The following is a 19,012-nucleotide window of genomic DNA, read 5'->3' as shown; positions in this document are numbered from 1 at the left end:
GAGCTAGAACATTCTTACCATTTATGTCAATTCCAGTAATTATATAGTACTACTCTTATTCCTTCTCATAAAGCATGCTAAAATGTATGTACTTTTGCATATATGGTTTATGTAGTGATAGCCTCATAGAACAAGCCAATAGTTGTAGAGATACAAGCTGTGTTTTGGCTTTCACCTATTGCTTAAAGGGTGAACAGAAGCGGGTAATAGGAGAGCTCTTCTTCTTTGGCTGGCACAACCTTTACTTTTTTCTGCACTTCAAAAAGCTGAAATACTCTACTTAGGCCAACTGAAACTGCTTATGTGTTGCTTGTATTCCCTTTAAAAATTACTTTCACACAAGGTAAGCCATATAATTTTCTGGGTAGCGCCTTCACTTATGCCACTGGACGTACCTGCACTTTCCGGTTACATTTATCGCAGAGTTAGACAGACTTCGTTTTGTTACTAGTACTTAATGACATAAAACTGGTAATGGGGCAAGCTTATTAAATCGAAACATTTTATTGATGTCATCAAGAAATTGTAGTGATGCATAGAATTACTTGTTTCTTTTTTTAGGTTGTGCTATGTGTCTGGGAAGCATCAGAGGGTGCAACTGGCCGTGAACAGGTGGTGGCTTCCACAAGGCTTCCAAGTTTCATTGCCACACGGCAATGAGAGGCAGCGCTGTCCAGCACCGGCTCGACGAGCAAGCTCAACCTGGTCAACCGACTGAAAAGGGCAGCTGAGACCGCTGGGCTTAAGGGACCAGCCACTGCAGAGTCGATGAGCATTCTACACTTGCGTGCTCTTCTGTATAAAGTTTATTCTCTCTCTCCCTGGGCATCAAGCTAAGATACCATTTAGTTAGAAATAAAAAGCTACGCAGCTCATATATAGCATTTTGCCTTGACAAATTACTTAGTTGCCAGGGAAACAGTGTGCATGCAACGAAATTTATTGAACTTAAGTTACATTGTGCTTATATCTTCAAAGCAAAATCCGTTTTCATTTAATGTACGAAATAAAATATTTTCACTGCTCTTTCACCTCTGATATTACAGCAACTTGTCATCTACAGAATAAATGTAAACTTATTGTTTACCATTGTAAATGTGCATTCTACGGCGTGAAACGCATGATATATCTATACATCGTTAAATGTTAGGGACCATGCTGGTACCTTCTGGTGTGTTCGAAAAATTTTAGCATGTATCAGATTGTTATATATCATGAAACTATATGTGATATACAGATATCTGATGCATGGTAAAATTTTGCAAACCCAGAAGGTACTTTGGTACCCAGAAGGTACCAGCATGGTCCCATTGATAACACACCAGGATACAGAAAGCACCAAGCAAGCCCCTCAAACACGTCGAACATACCAAGAGCTCCGGGTCAGGTGCACCAAGCACAACAGACCGGGTTCACCGTATACACAAGGACGGGCACACCAGGCACACCTGACCCGTGTCCTAAAACCGGCTGTGGTGTGAACGATAAAAAGCACCAGAACCGGTCTGGTGTATTTTTAGACTGTGAATTGACTTGCTTTGTTACTGCGCCTGCTTCTCTGTGGCCTTTAAAAGCAAAAAAGAATTCTGGAGCAGTAATGTACAAAGGCATCTTGGGCCATCGAAGGGGTCCAGGCAGCTTTTGGTGCGGAATACACGCCGTGGTTACGTAGTGGCTATAGCGGTGCGCTATTAAGAGCCAGGGCAACGGATCAAATCCTGGCCATTGCGGCCGCATTTCGCTGGGGCTGACATCCAAAAACGTCGGCGCACTAGGTATGGGGTGCATGTTAAACAAACAAAAAAACTCCATGTAGTCAAAATTATTCCAGAGTCCCTCACTACGGGGTGTCTTATCATCATATCGAGTTTTTGGCACGTACGAAACCCTAGAATATATTTTTTTTCCTGAAATATGATCGGAGCATATACTACAAAAAATAAATTCGAAGTTGAAATTTGTTTTGTCTTCTGCATTTAGTCAGCCATCATAACTGATTCTTCGAGGCACAATATTTTGAACTGCCCGCATATCATTTTTCTTTGTAATTGAATGTGTCCATATTTCTTCTTTACAGTGCTTTGGTGACCACCTAGAGACTTGCAAAAAGAAAAAGCCGGTGACTGTAAGTAGTGTATTTCTTATCAACCTAAAACAAAAGCGCCTGTACAGGTTTCAACAATGACTGTTGAAAAATATGCTTTTCAGTTGACAGACAATACCGCTGCGACTTCATTGCCACATTTTAGTATCCGGCCAATAAATGAGCTCCTGCTATTAAGCATGATTATGTGCGTGCAACGTTCTCTTACCTGAAACATTATCCTCGCATGCCCCATGCAGCACCCCGAGACACTAATTTCGGAAGTTAGAGTTGCACGAGCGCGGTTCACTCTATACATTAGTGCTTCAGAACAACTGCTTCTTGGTGTAAGTATTTGCGAAAGGACATATTGGCGGCAAATAAGACGCGCACGAAAAGAAAACACGTACGTGCCTACAGTGGCGGCAATTAGAACTCAGTTATTGGGGGTAACATACCCACGAATAAATAAAAACACGCATGCGCACGCTAATAACAATGCTTGAGAAAGACAGCTGTCGAACAATCTCATCTGCCGCCGCTATAGCAGAAGAAAAGTATCGTGGACGCTGCTAGAGATTTAGTTTATTATGTCGTAGGCTTCCACTAGTCCATATGCGATATAATTCTTGCATCTGCCGAGAGTACTTAACTAATCGAATCGTGCTTCATACATGCAGCCTTTATAGTACGCAGCAAGAAGCGCCATGACATTTTTTTAGGCCTTAGGTGATTCAAACTGTACATTCTAAGATAGGCCGAGCGTGCAGACTAGCAAACTAAACGCTGGACATTGCATTTGTCGACAGGCAGAGCGTGCAGCCCATGCATTTTATTGACTCCTAAGACAGTTGGCCACACTCGTGTTCTTGCGGTGTTCAGGAGCATATGGATTGTGGATTCGAGTAATTTCGTGCTGAGCTTTAGGGGAGCAAAAAAAAACGGTTACATTAAAGAGGCGAGGTTAACTTGATTCAGGTTACCAGCATTAAAAAGAATAAAGACGCAGTTCCAACGCAATGTTGGAATCTGAATGACGTCCATGCTCTTTGAGTTAGCAAGGTGTCTATCCATGTGCAATAGCAGATGGCTTAAGCACGGCCTCGTCATCTGCAGTCTGTTGGCTGCGCTGCGACAGCAAAGGCGAGGTATGATGCTTGCGGAGGAAAGAATGTTCTTGTGAGGCACCATACACATAGACGAACAACACTTATGTAACTACATATCAGGCTTCATACTACTTTTGTAACAGTTGCAAATTCACAATGGGTGATGGACTAAGAAAGGAACACGTCCAGTGCCGATGCTGTCCGTTCGGCTGCATAGCGAGTTAAGGATACCCAGTGGCCGAAGCTGTCTACTAGGCCATACATCATTCAGCAGCATGTTGCCCAATAGGGCAAATACCCAGTGGCCCAACTTGTCTGCTCGAACGACCGCAGTCAGCACATGCCCATATGGTCTAAGTGGTGTATACATATCTACACATACATCCAGCGAGGAAACAAGGAACGACAAACCACGGGGAATAGTTAAAGATAGCTTCGCATAAAAAACTGGACACAAGGAGATGAGAAAGGCATCGGAAACTGTAGTTGTAGTTCAGCGTTAGTTGCGTTCTTGCCTTCTTTGTGCTCCGTTTTAGTTGGAGATGATGACGACAATCAAGAATCCAGCAACGAACTAGACCATCCAATAACAAGAAAGGGGCTGACAGATGGAATAGCACACTGTGGTATAAAGTTTGTAAACAGGGATGAAGTGCCTCAGACAGGCTGGCCAACGTTTCGATAGGAGGACCTATCTTCGTCAAAGGCGGCCTCGTCATCCTCGGCGTATTAGTTTTAAAGGGTTAGTGCAGTGACGTCACGTGCGGGTGTTGTCGCTGGCGGCTGGTTTTAAAGAGAGAGATTACAAGAGGAAACAAGCGCTGTCGTCCGACGTCTGTGAGCTTCATTCTCAAGACGAGGCGACAAGAGCGTGAGAGTGGGCACGCGGGGAGAAAAGAAAAGAAATAGAAGCAGAAAAAAACGAAAAAAAAGAAAAAAGAGAGAAATAAAAGAAGGGGGGGAAGCCAGGGCGGCACCAAGCCAGACAAAAAAGGGGGGAGTGAAAGAAGAAGAAAGAGAAAAGTGAAATCTTTAAGAAATACGGGGGCTTGGGAGCGTGTTGGGGATGCGAAAGGTTAGGAGGTATTCCGGGGGAGTCGTTGGCGGCATGTTTTTGAGGCATTAAAACGGCCGGTCAAGCGGTCAGCGCGCGAGTAACACAAAAGACAAAAAAAAAGAGCAAGGAGAAAACCAAGACACACACACAAAAAAAACATGAGTTGAAAGTGACTTGAGTAGCATAGTAGTAATACGTCGAGTAATTTTGAAATAGTTAAGGTGGCGACGAGGAGTCTGCGGTGCAATATATGGGGTGACTGAAAGGCAGCGGCATGGTCTTTCAAGGGGCACTGCCCCACGCGCTTAACGTAGGTGTCGTTACGGCGGCATCCAGAGATGGCGATACTCTGGGTTGAGGCGCCGAAAAAGGCATATTGACTTCGGAGTGTGTTGTCGAGGGGATTTGAAGAAAAAAAAATTTTAAAAAAAGGGGGGGGGAAAGGAGAGGGGGAGGGGGGCCGAAACCGGTATAACAAACAGGAGGGTGACGCGCGCAGAAGGGGGCAAGTGTACATGGAAGAAGGGGATCGTACAGTTGGTATAGACGTAAAAACCTGAAAGAGTACATTAAATTGAGTAGTAGGCAGGAAAAAATTTTTTTCCGAAATGGAAGAGTAGGTGAGGTTAAGAATTAAAGATGGCTGGTGGCCTAATGTGTTTTGTGTATTGGTTGATGATATGAGAGTTTCAGATTTAGGTTACAGCTTTTAAAGATTCTAAGTTGCCGCGTGCCAAATTAATTCCTGTCGGGTGTAGGCAATTAAACTTGTGTATGAGGTATGATTCCGTATACTTCCTTTCGCGAGGGGAACGGAAATTTGTTTGTAGTATATAGAGCCTTGCTTTGTCAAACATATGTCCATGTTCATTAAAGTGGCTGGCTACTGCTTTGGGTAAATTGTGTTTTGTGTCCGCGCGGTGACCATTGAGTCTTGTATTAATTTGTTGTCCAGTCTCACCTATGTATTGTTTGCTACAAGCGGCGCATTCTAGACAGTAGACTACGTTGCTTGATGTGAAGGTGAAAGGCGAAGTTACCTTGTGTGTGTAATTCGACGCTGTACTTTTTACTGTAGTAGTAGATTGAATGTGTTTGCATGTAGAGCACCTGGGGCGGCCACAGGGATTGGTTCCCAACTTCTTCTTTTTCTGTAGTTTGGCGTGCACAAGAACATCTTTAAAATTAGTGTTGCGACTGTAGGCCACTCTGGGAGGGTCGGGAAAAATCTTCTTAAGTTTCTGGTTGCTGGTGAGAATCAGGTAGTATTTACTTAGGATGTTATTCACGTTTGGGAGTGCGTTGGAGAATTTAGTAGTAAGAAGAGGCGTTGTTGTTCTCGTGATCCTCGGGCGGGGCTTGAGGACCTCGGCTCGATCAAGTTTGGTTGCAGCGATGTAAGCTGTTTGAAGGTCACTGTTTGGGTGGTTCCTGTTTGATAGCGTTTCTTTAAGGTGATCGAGTCTATCTATGTAGTCTTGGTTTTCAACGCAAATGTGACGTAGTCGTGTGGCTTGGCCTTTAAAGATGCCTTGTTTGCAATGTCTGGGATGGTGCCTGGTATATTCTAGGTGCTGTTGTTGGTCGAAAGGTTTTCTATACAGCGTTGTCTTTAGTTCACCATTGTCAATCTATATTGTTGTGTCCAGAAAGTTTATGCGCTCAGTTGAGGATTCTGATGTGAATTTTATTGTTGGGTGAACAGAATTTAGAAAGGCTACATATTTATCTAGACTGTCTTGACCATGTCCCCAGATTATGAGTATGTCGTCTATGTATCGTAGGTATGTGTGGGGCTTGGTAGTGCAGCGCGATAGGAAATCTGTTTCTAGAATCCCCATAAATATGTTCGCGTAGGTTGGTGCAAAAGGCGTACCCATGCTTGTACCATGTATCTGTAGGTAGTAACTCTCTTCAAATTCGAAGTAGTTATGTGTGAGAACTAATTCAAGGAGAGACAGGTAGACTTCAGTAGAGTGTTGTGCACTGTGTTTAGACAGCGTTTGTTTTATCGAAGATAAACCATCAGGGATTGGAATGTTGGTGTACAGCGCCGTGACGTCTAGTGTTGCGAGAATCGTGTTGTGGGGTAGTGTGCCTTTAGTATTAATGTCTTCTATAATTCTCAGCAGGTGGGGCGTATCTTGTACAAATGACGGAAGTGCTTTTGGCAAGTCACCAAGGTAGTGGTTAAGGAATGTGGAGATGCTCTCTGTCGGGGTGTTGTTGTTTGATACTATCGGACGGCCTGGGATAATAGCAGTGTATAGTTCAGCGGATGGAATTTTATGAATTTTCGGAAGGAGGTAAAAACGTCCGGCAGTTTTGTTGCTTGGTTTAAGAAATTTGTATTCTGATGGTGTTATCACTTCATCAGCCAAAAGTGATTTCAGCCTGTTGGTAATTGTCACTGTGTAGGACAATGTCGGATCGTTATCTAGTTTGCGGTAATGTTCTGGGTCGTTTAGTTGTCTGTAAGCCTCGTGCTCGTATTTTGCTATTGGCCAAATAACTATACTTCCACCCTTATCTGCTTCCTTAATAACAATGTCATTCCGGCAGCTCAGATTTGAAATGATATGACTCTCCGACGCAGTTATGTTTTTAGGTCGCTTAGATGTCTTGGATTGGCTTATAATTTCTTTAGTGATAGTTTTAAGTTATATGTCAAGTTCTATGGCTTGTTCTGGTTCGGGAGTCCAAGTGGATTGGGCTCTAAGCGGTGTCGTCCCGGTGTCTGGTGCGTCTGCAAAAAAGTGTCGGATACGCATTCGTCGGGAGAATTCTGAGAGGTCCTTGTGAAGCTCGAATTCATTTATTGTGCTGTTAGTGGGGCAAAAGTTTAAGCCCTTGCTGAGTACGGCTATTTCTTTTTGACTTAATGTTTTAGAAATGTCTATAACATTGGAGCGGTTTAGTTCTGTGGAAATTTCCTTCCTGTCTGGTACTTCCAAGCTCGAGGTCCCTCTTGTCTGGGTGTGGTGGCTGTTTGGCTGGAAGGTTGTTTTTTGATTAAAATTTGCTTTTTTCCTTTGTTTTTGAACCAATTTTCTAGATTGTTTTTCGCCGTAATGTTCTAAATCTCTCTTCACATCTGGTGTCTGGGTTATGTTCCTAATTCTGTGGTTAAAAGTTTCGATTTGCTCTTCGCAGTGTTCTTTGAGGATATTCAAAAGTGAAAGTGAGGCATTATGTAATGTTGTTTGCCAGTTTGCGCGATGGTGTGGTGGGAGTGTTCCTAGAGCTGGTACAGCCTTGAGTGTTAGGCCTTTAGGAATTATATTTTTCTCTGTGCAGCTTGTGTAGGTTTTCAGATGGGAGGTGTAGCTCACATGTTTTTTGGTAAGTTTTCTAGCCTGTAGGAATTCGGTGCTTCGTGGCATTGAAGAGTTATTGATTTGCGATGTCTGTCATTTACTTGTCTTCTTGCGGGCAGATTTGCGTGGGGTGTTTTTCTGTTCGGCCGGTTTATTATCGTATGCCTGGCTTAATTCGATCTCGGTCTCTGAGTTTGTGTGTGTGCAGGCAGGCGTGTGGGGGTCTGTGTGTAGACTTCGGTGGTGGGTTTTCTGTTGTCTGTTGCCATTGTGTCTGTTTGCACGGTGGTTGATGTCATTTTTGGTGGTGTGTGTGCCTTCTGGTTCTTTTCACATTCCGCTGTCTGTGTTCCAACTGTTCTTGTGTTGATTGTTTCACTTGTGCAGTGGCTTGCTTCACATTCCACTGTCTGTATTCCCTGTGTTCTCGAAGTGACTGTCGCAGTTGTGTTGTTCGCGGTTGCACGCTCCGCAGAGTTGGTGGAGGTGGTATTTGAGGTGGAATTTAAAAGTGTTTTTCTGTACTTGTCCTTAATAAAGGACTTGATGTGTCGGGAAACTAGCTCTATTCCACTGCGGTTCAAGTGGAAGCCGTCCCAAGCTAGGTGTTCGTGTGGTGCTTCGTGTATTTCTGCGTGGTGCATGGTGTCAACATTCTTATGGACATTTTCTAAGTTGAAAATTAGTGAGTTTAGCTTGTTAATCTCCTCATTGTGCTTCATGAGTGCATTAGTTTGGTAGATTAGTGGGCGGTGTTTGTTTTGTAGGCGGGGAGCGACAGTCGTTATAGTTATATGTGCGTTTGGGCGAGCGGCTTGAATGGTTCTTATTACGTCGCTCATGGACTCTATCGTGTCCGCGGCGCTTTGTGTTCTTATGTTGTTTGTGCCTACATTGATAATAAAGTGTGTGGTGTCAATTGGCGTATCACATACTAGCGGTAGAATATCTGATGTTTGTGCCCCACTAAGGTGTTTTATGTATGGCGCGTGTGGGCCTGGTGGAAAATGTTCCTTCAGGTATCTGTACTGGCTGTCTCCAAGGACTGCTACATGGGCAAAGGATAACAAGGGGAACTTACCCTGTTCCGTCATCGTCAGCTGTCATGGAAGTCCAAAAACAAGAAAGGGGCTGACAGATGGAATAGCACACTGTGGTATAAAGTTTGTAAACAGGTGTATAAAGTTTGTAAACACAAAACACAATTTACCCAAAGCAGTAGCCAGCCACTTTAATGAACATGGACATATGTTTGACAAAGCAAGTTTCTATATACTACAAACAAATTTCCGTTCCCCTCGCGAAAGGAAGTATACGGAATCATACCTCATACACAAGTTTAATTGCCTACACCCGACAGGAATTAATTTGGCACGCGGCAACTTAGAATCTTTAAAAGCTGTAACTTAAATCTGAAACTCTCATATCATCAACCAATACACAAAACACATTAGGCCACCAGCCATCTTTAATTCTTAACCTCACCTACTCTTCCATTTCGGAAAGAAATTTTTCCTGCCTACTACTCAATTTAATGTACTCTTTCAGGTTTTTACGTCTATACCAACTGTACGATCCCCTTCTTCCATGTACACTTGCACCCTTCTGCGCGCGTCACCCTCCTGTTTGTTATACCGGTATCGGCCCCCCTCCCCCTCTCCCTGCCCTGCCCCCCTTTTTTTTAATTTTTTTTTCTTGAAATCCCCTCGACAACACACTCCGAAGTCAATATGCCTTTTTCGGCGCCTCAACCCAGAGTATCGCCATCTCTGGATGCCGCCGTAACGACACCTACGTTAAGCCGCGTGGGGCAGTGCCCCTTGAAAGACCATGCCGCTGCCTTTCAGTCACCCCATACATTGCACCGCAGACTCCTCGTCGCCACCTTAACTATTTCAAAATTACTCGACGTATTACTACTATGCTACTCAAGTCACTTTCAACTCATGTTTTTTTTTTGTGTGTGTGTGTGTGTCTGGGTTTTCTCCTTTCTCTTTTTTTTGTCTTTTGTGTTACTCGCGCGCTGACCGCTTGACCGGCCGTTTTAATGCCTCAAAAACATGCCGCCAATGACTCCCCCTGAATACCTCCTAACCTTTCGCATCCCCAACACGCTCCCAAGCCCCCGTATTTCCTAAAGATTTCACTTTTCTCTTTCTTCTTCTTTCACTCCCCCCTTTTTTGTCTGTCTTGGTGCCGCCCTGGCTTTCCCCCCCCCCTTTTTTTTCTCTTTTTTTCCTTTTTTTCTGCTTCTATTTCTTTTCTTTTCTCCCCGCGTGCCCACACTCACGCTCTTGTCCCCTCGTCTTGAGAATGAAGCTCACAGACGTCGGACGACAGCGCTTGTTTCCTCTTGTAATCTCTCTCTTTAAAACCAGCCGCCAGCGACAACACCCGCACGTGACGTCACTGCACTAACCCTTTAAAACTTACACGCCGAGGATGACGAGGCCGCCTTAGACGAAGATAGGTCCTCCTATCGAAACGTTGGCCAGCCTGTCTGAGGCACTTCATCCCTGTTTACAAACTTTATACCACAGTAGACCATCCAATGTAATTATTTACATACAGTCCAGACTAAACAGTTTTCCGGCAAGGCCAGGTGACCACGGACGTCTGAACGATCCCAGAGCTTGCACTAGAGCTCAGTAGTTCCTGCAGTAAACATTGAGAGTGGTCCCGCAGCATTTCTCAGTATAAAGACAAAAACCTAGATCAGACAGCAACTGGTGAAATTTCTTTTGGAAGCGTACAATACTGCTTTCAAGCAGTTCGATATTGAAAGTAGTGATTTTGGGAAGTTACTCGAAGAAAACACGAGTCTTAAAGAAAGGGACAACATGAACCGCTTCGTGTTGTCTTGCGATAACTTCCAAAAATCATGAATAACCAGCTGGCGCCTACACTGAAACTCTGCTTTGCAATTAGTATCTGCAGAAAGTTTGTTTTAATAGTGAAAAAAAAATAGAAAAAATATTACGGTTTACGTACGATGAAATGCATCTTTTCTTCATGTCTGAATAGTATCTTTGTGTTTATTAACAGGAACAAGCGCTTACTGGCCTCATCAGAGTAATAGCGGTAAGTGTAAAAAAAAAAAAAAACTTGAACTGATAAGTAAGCCAGTCCCAATGTTGGGACACTCTAGAGCAAAGGGCAACTTGCACTGTTCATTGCTTGCGTTGTGATTCTTCATGTTGACCGTACTTTCAGCATACCTGTAAGCTGCGAGGGTTAAAGCCCAGCGTTGCATACGCGCGGCAGCAATAGTCGGGATACGCTTATCGGGCCCTAGTATCCCGAGCAGTGGCTGGTGGTCTGTATATATAGTGAATTCTCGGCCGTACAGGTACCGATGAAATATCTTTAGGCCAAAGATCAAAGCCAGGGCCTCGCGTTCGCACTGCGCGTATTTTTTTTTCTGCTTCCGACAGTGTACGCGAAGCAAAAGCAATTGGCGTTTGTTCACCTTCAGCCGTCTCGTGAAAGATAACGTGTCCTAAGCCATATGACGATGCATCGCAAAGCATTGCGAGCGGTTTCTTGACGTCATAGAATGCGAGCACCTTGCTGCTTGTTAGCAAGTGCTTCGTATCTTTAAACGCGGTGCTGCACTCCTTTGTCCACGACCATTTTTGTTCTTTTCTACGTAGCCGATAAAGCCGCTCTGCTACTGTCGAAGCGTTCTTGAGAAACTTTGAGTAAAAGTTCCACATTCGCAAGTACGCCTTAAGCTCTGTAACTGTACTGGGCTCGGGAGCTTGTAAGATAGCGCTCTTCTTTGTGTCGGTAGGGTAAATGCCTTGCTCAGTCACTGTGTGACCCAAATATGTAACCGGTTTTCGGAAAAAAAGGGCATTTATCCCCGTTAAGCGTGATGTTGTATTCACTGAGGCGTTGCAAGACACGTTCTAGTGTCTCCTGGCAGTCGCCGATATCTGTCCCTGTGACGATAATGTCGTCAATATAACAGCCTACGTTTGGGATGCCATGAAGTACCTCGTCCATCATTGCCTGAAAGATAGCGGGTGCACTTGCCACCCCGTAAGGAAGGCGCTGAAATTCGAACAACCCAAGACTAGTGTTTACTGTCAAAAATGCTCGTGACTCCGGAGTGAGTGGCAGCTGCTGGTACACCGAAGAAAGGTCTAGTACACTGAACACCTTTCCTCCTGCTGAGGCAGTGTACAAGTCCTCTGGTCTGGGTAGGGGGTAATGATCTGTTTTGAGAGAGGGGTTTACTGTAGCCTTGTAATCCCCGCATAACCGGACACTGCCGTTTTCCTTCACAACTGTGACAAGTGGGGTAGCCCAGTCACTTCGCATTACAGGACGCAGCATGCTCGTTTCCACGTGTTCTCGCAGCTGCCGCTCAGCTCTTTGCTGCAACGCCAACGGAACTGGTATAGCGCGGCAAAATACAGGAACTGTACCCGGTTTCACAACAATCTTTGTTTCAAGGTTTTGTATTGTCCCCAGCTTTTTAGAGAACACGGAAGGGTACTTCTGTTTTAGCACCGCAACTCTGTCTTCAACTGCAATCTGGCCAATTTCTAGCCAGTCAAGCTTCAAACGTTCTAACCAATTTCGCCCCATTAGGACAGGCAACTCCCTCCCGTTGTCTTTTACAACAATCACTGGTAGAGTCATGCACTGATTGTTGTACTTAACCACCACGTCACACTGCCCTTTTAGCTGTATTTGCTCCCCAGTATACGTGCGAAGCGACATTTTGCATGGTTCACATTTTACGTGTGGAAATTCGGACAGGTACACTTGCTCCGGGACAATTGTGACAGCCGCTCCCGTGTCAATTTGCATATTCAGTTTACGCCCTTCTATTTCCACACTCACTTCATAAGATGATTGGTTGGCGTTAATGACATGGTACAGTTCCTGCTCCGAGTCCTCGTCAGAACACTCGAGCGCATGCATGTTTTTTGGCTTCGCTCTAGCAACTGGGCACATGCTTTTCAAATGACCTACAGCCGAACACTTGCGACAAATAAAGTTTTTGTACCAACATTCTTCCGACGAGTGTCCCCTGCCGCATCTTGCGCATTTTCCGTTCTTGCGGGCTTTGACATGCTTAGGATTAGCTGGTCTCTGATACTGGTGTGGTCGACGTTTCACGACTAGCACGGGTGCCTCTCGTTCTCTTGACCGCAGTTGTTCAGTGTCTCGCGCCGCTAGTTCTCTATCCAGGGCGATTTTGCAAGCGCCATCAAATGTCAGCTCTCGTTCAGCAAACAGAGCACGCTGGGTCTCTTCGTTCCGTATGCCAGCAACCAGCCTATCTCGGAGGGCGTCTTGCAAAAAGTCACCGTAGTCACACTTCCTGACTAAATGTTTAGGTTCCACGATGAACCCTTCCACGCTTTCGCCCACCTGTTGTACGCGCCGGTTGAACTTGCATCGTTCTGCTATTACGGAACTCCTGGGGCTGTAGTGCTCCTTCAGGAGGCGTTTAACTTCAGCGTACGACTTTTCTCCCGGGGCTGCCGGCACAACAAGACTTCTCAGTACTTCGTAAGCCTCTGTTCCTACTGTCAAAAAGACGGGAAGGCGCTTTGCGTCGACGATATCATTAGCCATTAAGAAATGTTCAAAACGCCCTAAGTACGACTCGAAGTTTTGCGTTTCCGGGTCGAACTCGGACATCTTTCCCTGTGGCGGTATTTCGACAGAAGTACATATATCCGTTACTCATCAGTTAGGCGTTTCCTTGCTTGGACGTGCTGCCAGCTCCAAGCCCCGTTGTCGTTCCTTGTGGCCGAGTACTTCCTCAGCAGGGGTGTTCGGTGGGCGGTGCCGTACTCCGGGAGCACGTGCAGCGCCTTGAAGCTGGGCGACAACTCCACTCGCTTGCTTCCGTTCGTGCCTGTCCACCCGTGCATGCCCAAGGCCGTCGCTTACGTGGGTATGCAAGACCCTCGTCGCCAGTTGTTATAACTTCATCACGCAGCCAAACCGGGAATGGAATCAGTTTATTCAGTGCCGGCGTATATATATATATCGCTATGTGACGTCACATGGATCATGGCAGTTAACCCGCCCAGTACACATGCGGCATGACGTGCTGCGCTATCACACAAACCATCATGACTTTTCTGTACGAGGAAATCCAGGGTCATTGACATAAGGCTACAGTTGATTGTTTGGCTATTGGCAATACTGTCGGAATAATTAGCACCTCCAAAGAGTTCCGAGTTCCCGGTGCCCTCTGCCCATTAGACCGGCAGGTATCGTCATCGAGTCGTTGATACCATGTCGTAATCTTCAGACAGCAGTCTCCACTTTTAATTCGCAAAAGTAAAAGACAACCCTTCCAACCACTTCCACTAGAATTTTAATTCACGGCCTTTGCGAATTACAGTTAAGAAGAGAGCGTGCTAAATACTGTGCAACCTTAGGCGCTGGGCCACATTTGTATAGTTTTTGCTGCATAAATACAGCGAGGGTGACGTCGTTCATCACTGCACTTTGGAGACTCCGCGGGGCTGCGCTGCCGCGCACCACGACGATGTGTTCACCACGTAATGAAGTTAATCTTAGAAAGATCGCCGCATCCGCAATAAGAGCCTGTTTTAGAAGCTAAGGCTTAAATACAGAAACACGACAAAAAAATCCTAAAGCAGTGAGGGAAATATATGCGCTGCTCATGCAGAATCAGTGAATTTGCGCAAACGCAGCACGCCGTCATGTTGCTGTTGCGTGCAATATTTAATATTTCTTTATTGCTTATGTGTATGTTAACTAATAACGCTAAGATTAACATTGTAGCGCTGTCAAAATTTCTCTCACGATGCAGTAATCCGTAAGAATAAAATAAAATCGAATTATAATGCTTGCTGTGTTCTCTACATTGTAGAATTTTCTCCCTAAGAACAAGCTATTGTCAATATTTTGTTGATGATAATCACATATTTTTATATCAGAAAAAAAATTTTATGTTTCCATATGTGCACTTATACTCAGGGTCATTCGTTCTCTGTAGAAGGCACTAATTCTAATTTTTGCACCCCGATCATCCTTTATAAATATATATTAAACACAATGTCTCCCCTGAGTTACACACTTTTGTAGAGTAAGAAAAAAGTGCAGGTGTTACAAAAGCAATAAACGATGCTCTGCGAGCGACACGTGACATTCCTTGTGGGAAAAGCGACCATTATATCTGGATAGACGCCAGCGTTTGCGGCTGGGAGGTTCAAGGAGGCAACGGCAAGTTGTGTGTTCATTACAGCAATGTCAACAAGCGTGAACAAATGTGCAAGGTTGTTGCAATTCACTCTATGGGCAAAATGGCTCGTAGGCGCGCAAATATGACCTGTTGTGCCAGCTGACTGCATGCACTCGTGATTCAGTTATCCCTACACGTATAGTGAAAAGTTCCGCAGAAATCTCACTTGTCGCTCGCTGTTGTAAATATTGTATAACAACTAATTATTGGCTGTTTACCTTTTTCTGCCCAATGTAATTTTTCTTTGATATTTCTTTCGCGTTTTCTTCAACCGCCCTTGTGGCCGTTATTCAAGTGTCAGCCGTTGCTGGTGCGGCCCACAGAACTCATCTTCTTTTATCCAACAGCCACAAGTAATCGCCATTTTCCACATTCGTGTACGTGCAGACCCCGACGCTGATGGCTGGGTGCATACGCGAGAATAACCAACTAACTGCTAGTTCAACAGAAACAAAAGAAAGAAGAAGTAGGTAACCCCACACACATGGCGACCCACACGCATCGCACAATCCTTTCGTTCAAAGGCTGTATTTTTTCCCATGAGACTATTTTGCGTTGCACACTAACGAAGGAATGTGATAGAACCTTGAAATTGGCTGTCTCGCGCCCATATGAAGGAAAAAAGCACCGCAAGAAAGAATTACTTCTAGCAGCGTTCAGGCGGCAATTTTCGCTACTAAGGTTCATGCAAAACAGCCAACAGGTCTAGGACGAACACTGAAATGTTCAACGTATGCAAATAACATTTAGATTCAAGACAAGAAAGCATATGCCACTTCTTGCTAAACAGGTCGATTTGCGCTATTACTGCTTTTGTTTTCCTCTAAAAAAGCCAAATACGAAGTAAACAAGGAATCGCGGAAAACGAGTCTATTATTTGTTCCTATATCATTTTTTATAAGTGTAACGAATGTCGGCCAACAAGCATTCGTCACACGAAATTCTTGTGAATATGCTGCAACTGTTCGACAAAGACGGGGGACAGGAACACCGTCAAGCTGCGATTGTGCAGCTTTTTGTTCCTGCCCTTGCATTTTCTTTAGCTGTAAAAAGGAAAATGCTAAATAAAGTTGGAAGTTCAATTAAAGTAGAAATTGATCACTTAAATTTTGAGTCTTTATAAAGTTCGTGTCAGCAATTTCGTTTCTTTATATAACGGCTTCTGTGTCCAGAAGGTGGTCAAAGCCAGCATTACCAATTCGTTATAGCCACCATTACCAACCCGACAAACACAAAAACGAGGGACCATAATTATATCCCCAAAGCACAGTAGCACTTCTAATAAAACGTATTTGAGCATTTTCATCGATATTGGCATGTAGTACCATACGCAATTAAGGCAGTTAATGTTTCTTAGTATGCTAATCACATGTTATGGGCACCGTTTCTATGTTGTCCGTGATTTCAAGTCGTCTCTCGGTTGAAATTAGACATTTTTCTTCGTATTGGAACGTTGACCAGTAAACATATTTAACTATATCAATCAGGTATACTAAAATCACATATATTATTTAGGGCACACGCGTCAGTGAGCTAGAATAAAGTACGTATTTGTGTGCTCCGTCAATTCCTTTGCATAAGGGACATTCAAGCAAAAATAAATTAGTTTTGAATTCAGCAGTGGTATGTCAAGGCCCTAACTTCATTTAATTTGAAAAGAAAATTTAATTATTTCATTGCAAAAGTAACCATTTTTTTTTCTTTGCGGATTTCGTGAGCGAACCATAGTTTCTGTATGCCAGTACTACGTCATAAATTTTAGAGTACACCCACATTTTAGGCTCTTCTTTGTGAATAAAAGGCAGCATATCGTTTGTTTAAGAATTCACTGTTCTCTTTCATTAGACGTGATGATGGCGTTACGAAAGGTCGTTGGTTTTAACATGTCCGTTCTTCGAACGGCCCACGTTGGGTAACCTGCCGTTCTAAATGTTCCTGGAGCGTTTTCATGAAATTATTATTTCTCGCTAGCATTCATTTAACTTTGCAGAGCGACACACGGTTATTACAGACGCACTGATATGTTCTTGGCAACGATGTTGACTACCTAGGGTGTAATAATGAGCACGCTCGAGAAACCCTTAAACAAGAGGGTCAGATCGTGAACGTCCTCTAACTAGCCCCCTTCATTGCTTTACTACAAGAGGGTTAGAATTCTACATTCTTCACAATACGCTCGCCGCAGCCGCAAATCTTACCTTCGGTCTTACGCCCAGAAGCAGAAAGCTAAGAACGGCTAAGCAGCAGTGCCGATTTGCACGCCGTATAGCCAGTTTATTGAATAAAACCATATACTAGCGGGTAAATCATATGCGATGATTGCAGAAGAATGTCAATTAATTAGGGCGATATCCTATTAACAGCTGAAAATGCCTTCGTTCTACAATTTATTTATATTACAATCGCTAATACCTGCACTTTGTGAAAACAGAAGAGCTAAGTCGCCAAGTCTTCCCTTTGTATATCATTATATTATATTGTATATTAGAAAAAGGTTTAAATGCAATTCTAGCGCTCAGTGCCTTTTTATTAAAATTCAGGTCTCACTGTCCACCGAACCCGTACTTTGGTTGTACTTTTGTGTTTTGTAAAGTGAAAATAATTCGAGATACAGAGATGGTCCTATTTATATAAAAGAGCTGCTGTCTCGGAATGTTGGTATGAATATGACTTTCTGCTCACTTTGAAACGATTTCTCTATAACAAGCAGAGCAGAAATGGCCTACATTAAATTCTATCACGTGATGTTTTCGCAGTGCCTCGTTTCGACTGCGCTGGAAAGTTGTACCGCTGAGGAAGCCGAGGTCTTGGCCTGCACCCTCGTGAAATTGCCAGCAGCAGTCATCGGAGACGAGGCGTACAATACACTGGAGCCACTGGTCGAGGCAGTCAGCAAAGACTTCGGCATAGACTGCAGCTCTATCGTGTTCTGCTGAGATCATCGGTGATTACAGTTTGTTCACAGGAAAACGGCATTACCCTTCGTGCAAGAAGATTTTGTGCGTTTGAGGCTTCCTAGTTAAGGGGCGATATACACAGTATGATGAATTTTCTTGGAAAATGAAGCAATGACAACCCAGCAACAGTTAACATATATCTGCTAATGAGTGTCCAAATAACTAGACAAACACTTGAGGTAATTTTTAACATGCAATCGGAAGGACCTTTCCATAAATGTCTGCTAATACATAGACAATGTATAAAAACTCCACGAAAATTGGTTTTCGCCTGCTTTCTTCAGCGAGTAGTGCTACAGTTAGAAAAAAGAAAGCTGCCGTCTGGTAAGAGTTGAGGTGTCCCTATGACCACTGAAAGTTCACTTCAAGTGCTCGTGGATGTAGGAGCTGCCCACCACACAATATAACTGTATACGAAAGAGCAATGTTCTCAATAATAAATGAGATGCTTCTGAATAAAGTTTTGTTCCTACAGTTTACGAAAACATTACCTGAATTATTATAAAAAATAATTCCACACGTATTTAATCTATTGTGTGTGCGTTCCATACGGCTAAGAAAGCTAGAGCCGCAAAACGGCCACACGTTGATGCCTGCCCAATGTTGTCACGTTGTAGTGACGGTCGAAAACAGTAACAAAAGCTGTAAATCACACAACTAGCTTTATTGGGCGAACTTGTTCCGAGGAAAACCTGGTTGCACTCGAATCACAACGATAGCGGTGAGCACAGTCGGCGATTATCTAAAATCTGTTGTGCCGTTCATCGTCCAGGTCGTCTTGCGTCTGTTTTAATCTATGACTCGTCGAAGGTTCTAGACTAATCGTTGGTGCCCGCGTCCATTCCAGAAAGTAGTTCACAATTCACGTCGTGCATACAATCAGCTTACACAAGGTTTTGATAACAGACAACGGATGGAACCATCGATAACATTCGAGAAACTTCCCATACATGTGGGTGCGTCCTGGGGCCCTATAACGTAAAACTATTCCAATATGTTTCTATTCCAATCTCCTGACGTCAAATTTGCGTAACCACCGACGCAAGCACCGGGTGGTCACCCGCAGGGTTGTCTGAACAGACCAATCAAACGCTCTCCTCGTTCATAGGAGGTCACTTTTGTTTGCTTGTAAAACGAATAACATTGCCTACACTGAGCGGCTTGTCGTATCTAATTGGCTGACAAGAGGCGAGGAGAACGCTCAAGTGGAGAGGGATTCACTGGGGCAGAGCCAGTGCACTGAAAA

The 19,012-nt window shown here is 44.1% G+C and overlaps 1 long non-coding RNA gene across 1 annotated transcript; it reads left to right on the top strand.

Annotated features, from left to right (window-relative positions):
* The first annotated feature begins 1,346 nt into the window (after window positions 1-1,346).
* On the top strand, window positions 1,347-18,152 carry LOC140219989 (uncharacterized). The gene is made up of 3 exons (XR_011896233.1): window positions 1,347-2,125; window positions 10,612-10,647; window positions 17,566-18,152. It is a non-coding gene; the product is annotated as an uncharacterized lncRNA (long non-coding RNA).
* Window positions 18,153-19,012: the final 860 nt, after the last annotated feature.

The sequence above is a fragment of the Dermacentor andersoni genome, chromosome 8, assembly GCF_023375885.2.
Source record: "Dermacentor andersoni chromosome 8, qqDerAnde1_hic_scaffold, whole genome shotgun sequence".
Classification (NCBI taxonomy): Eukaryota; Metazoa; Arthropoda; class Arachnida; order Ixodida; family Ixodidae; genus Dermacentor; species Dermacentor andersoni.
The sequence above is the reverse complement of the archived record's forward strand: the minus strand, read 5'-3'. Positions and strand labels throughout refer to the sequence as shown.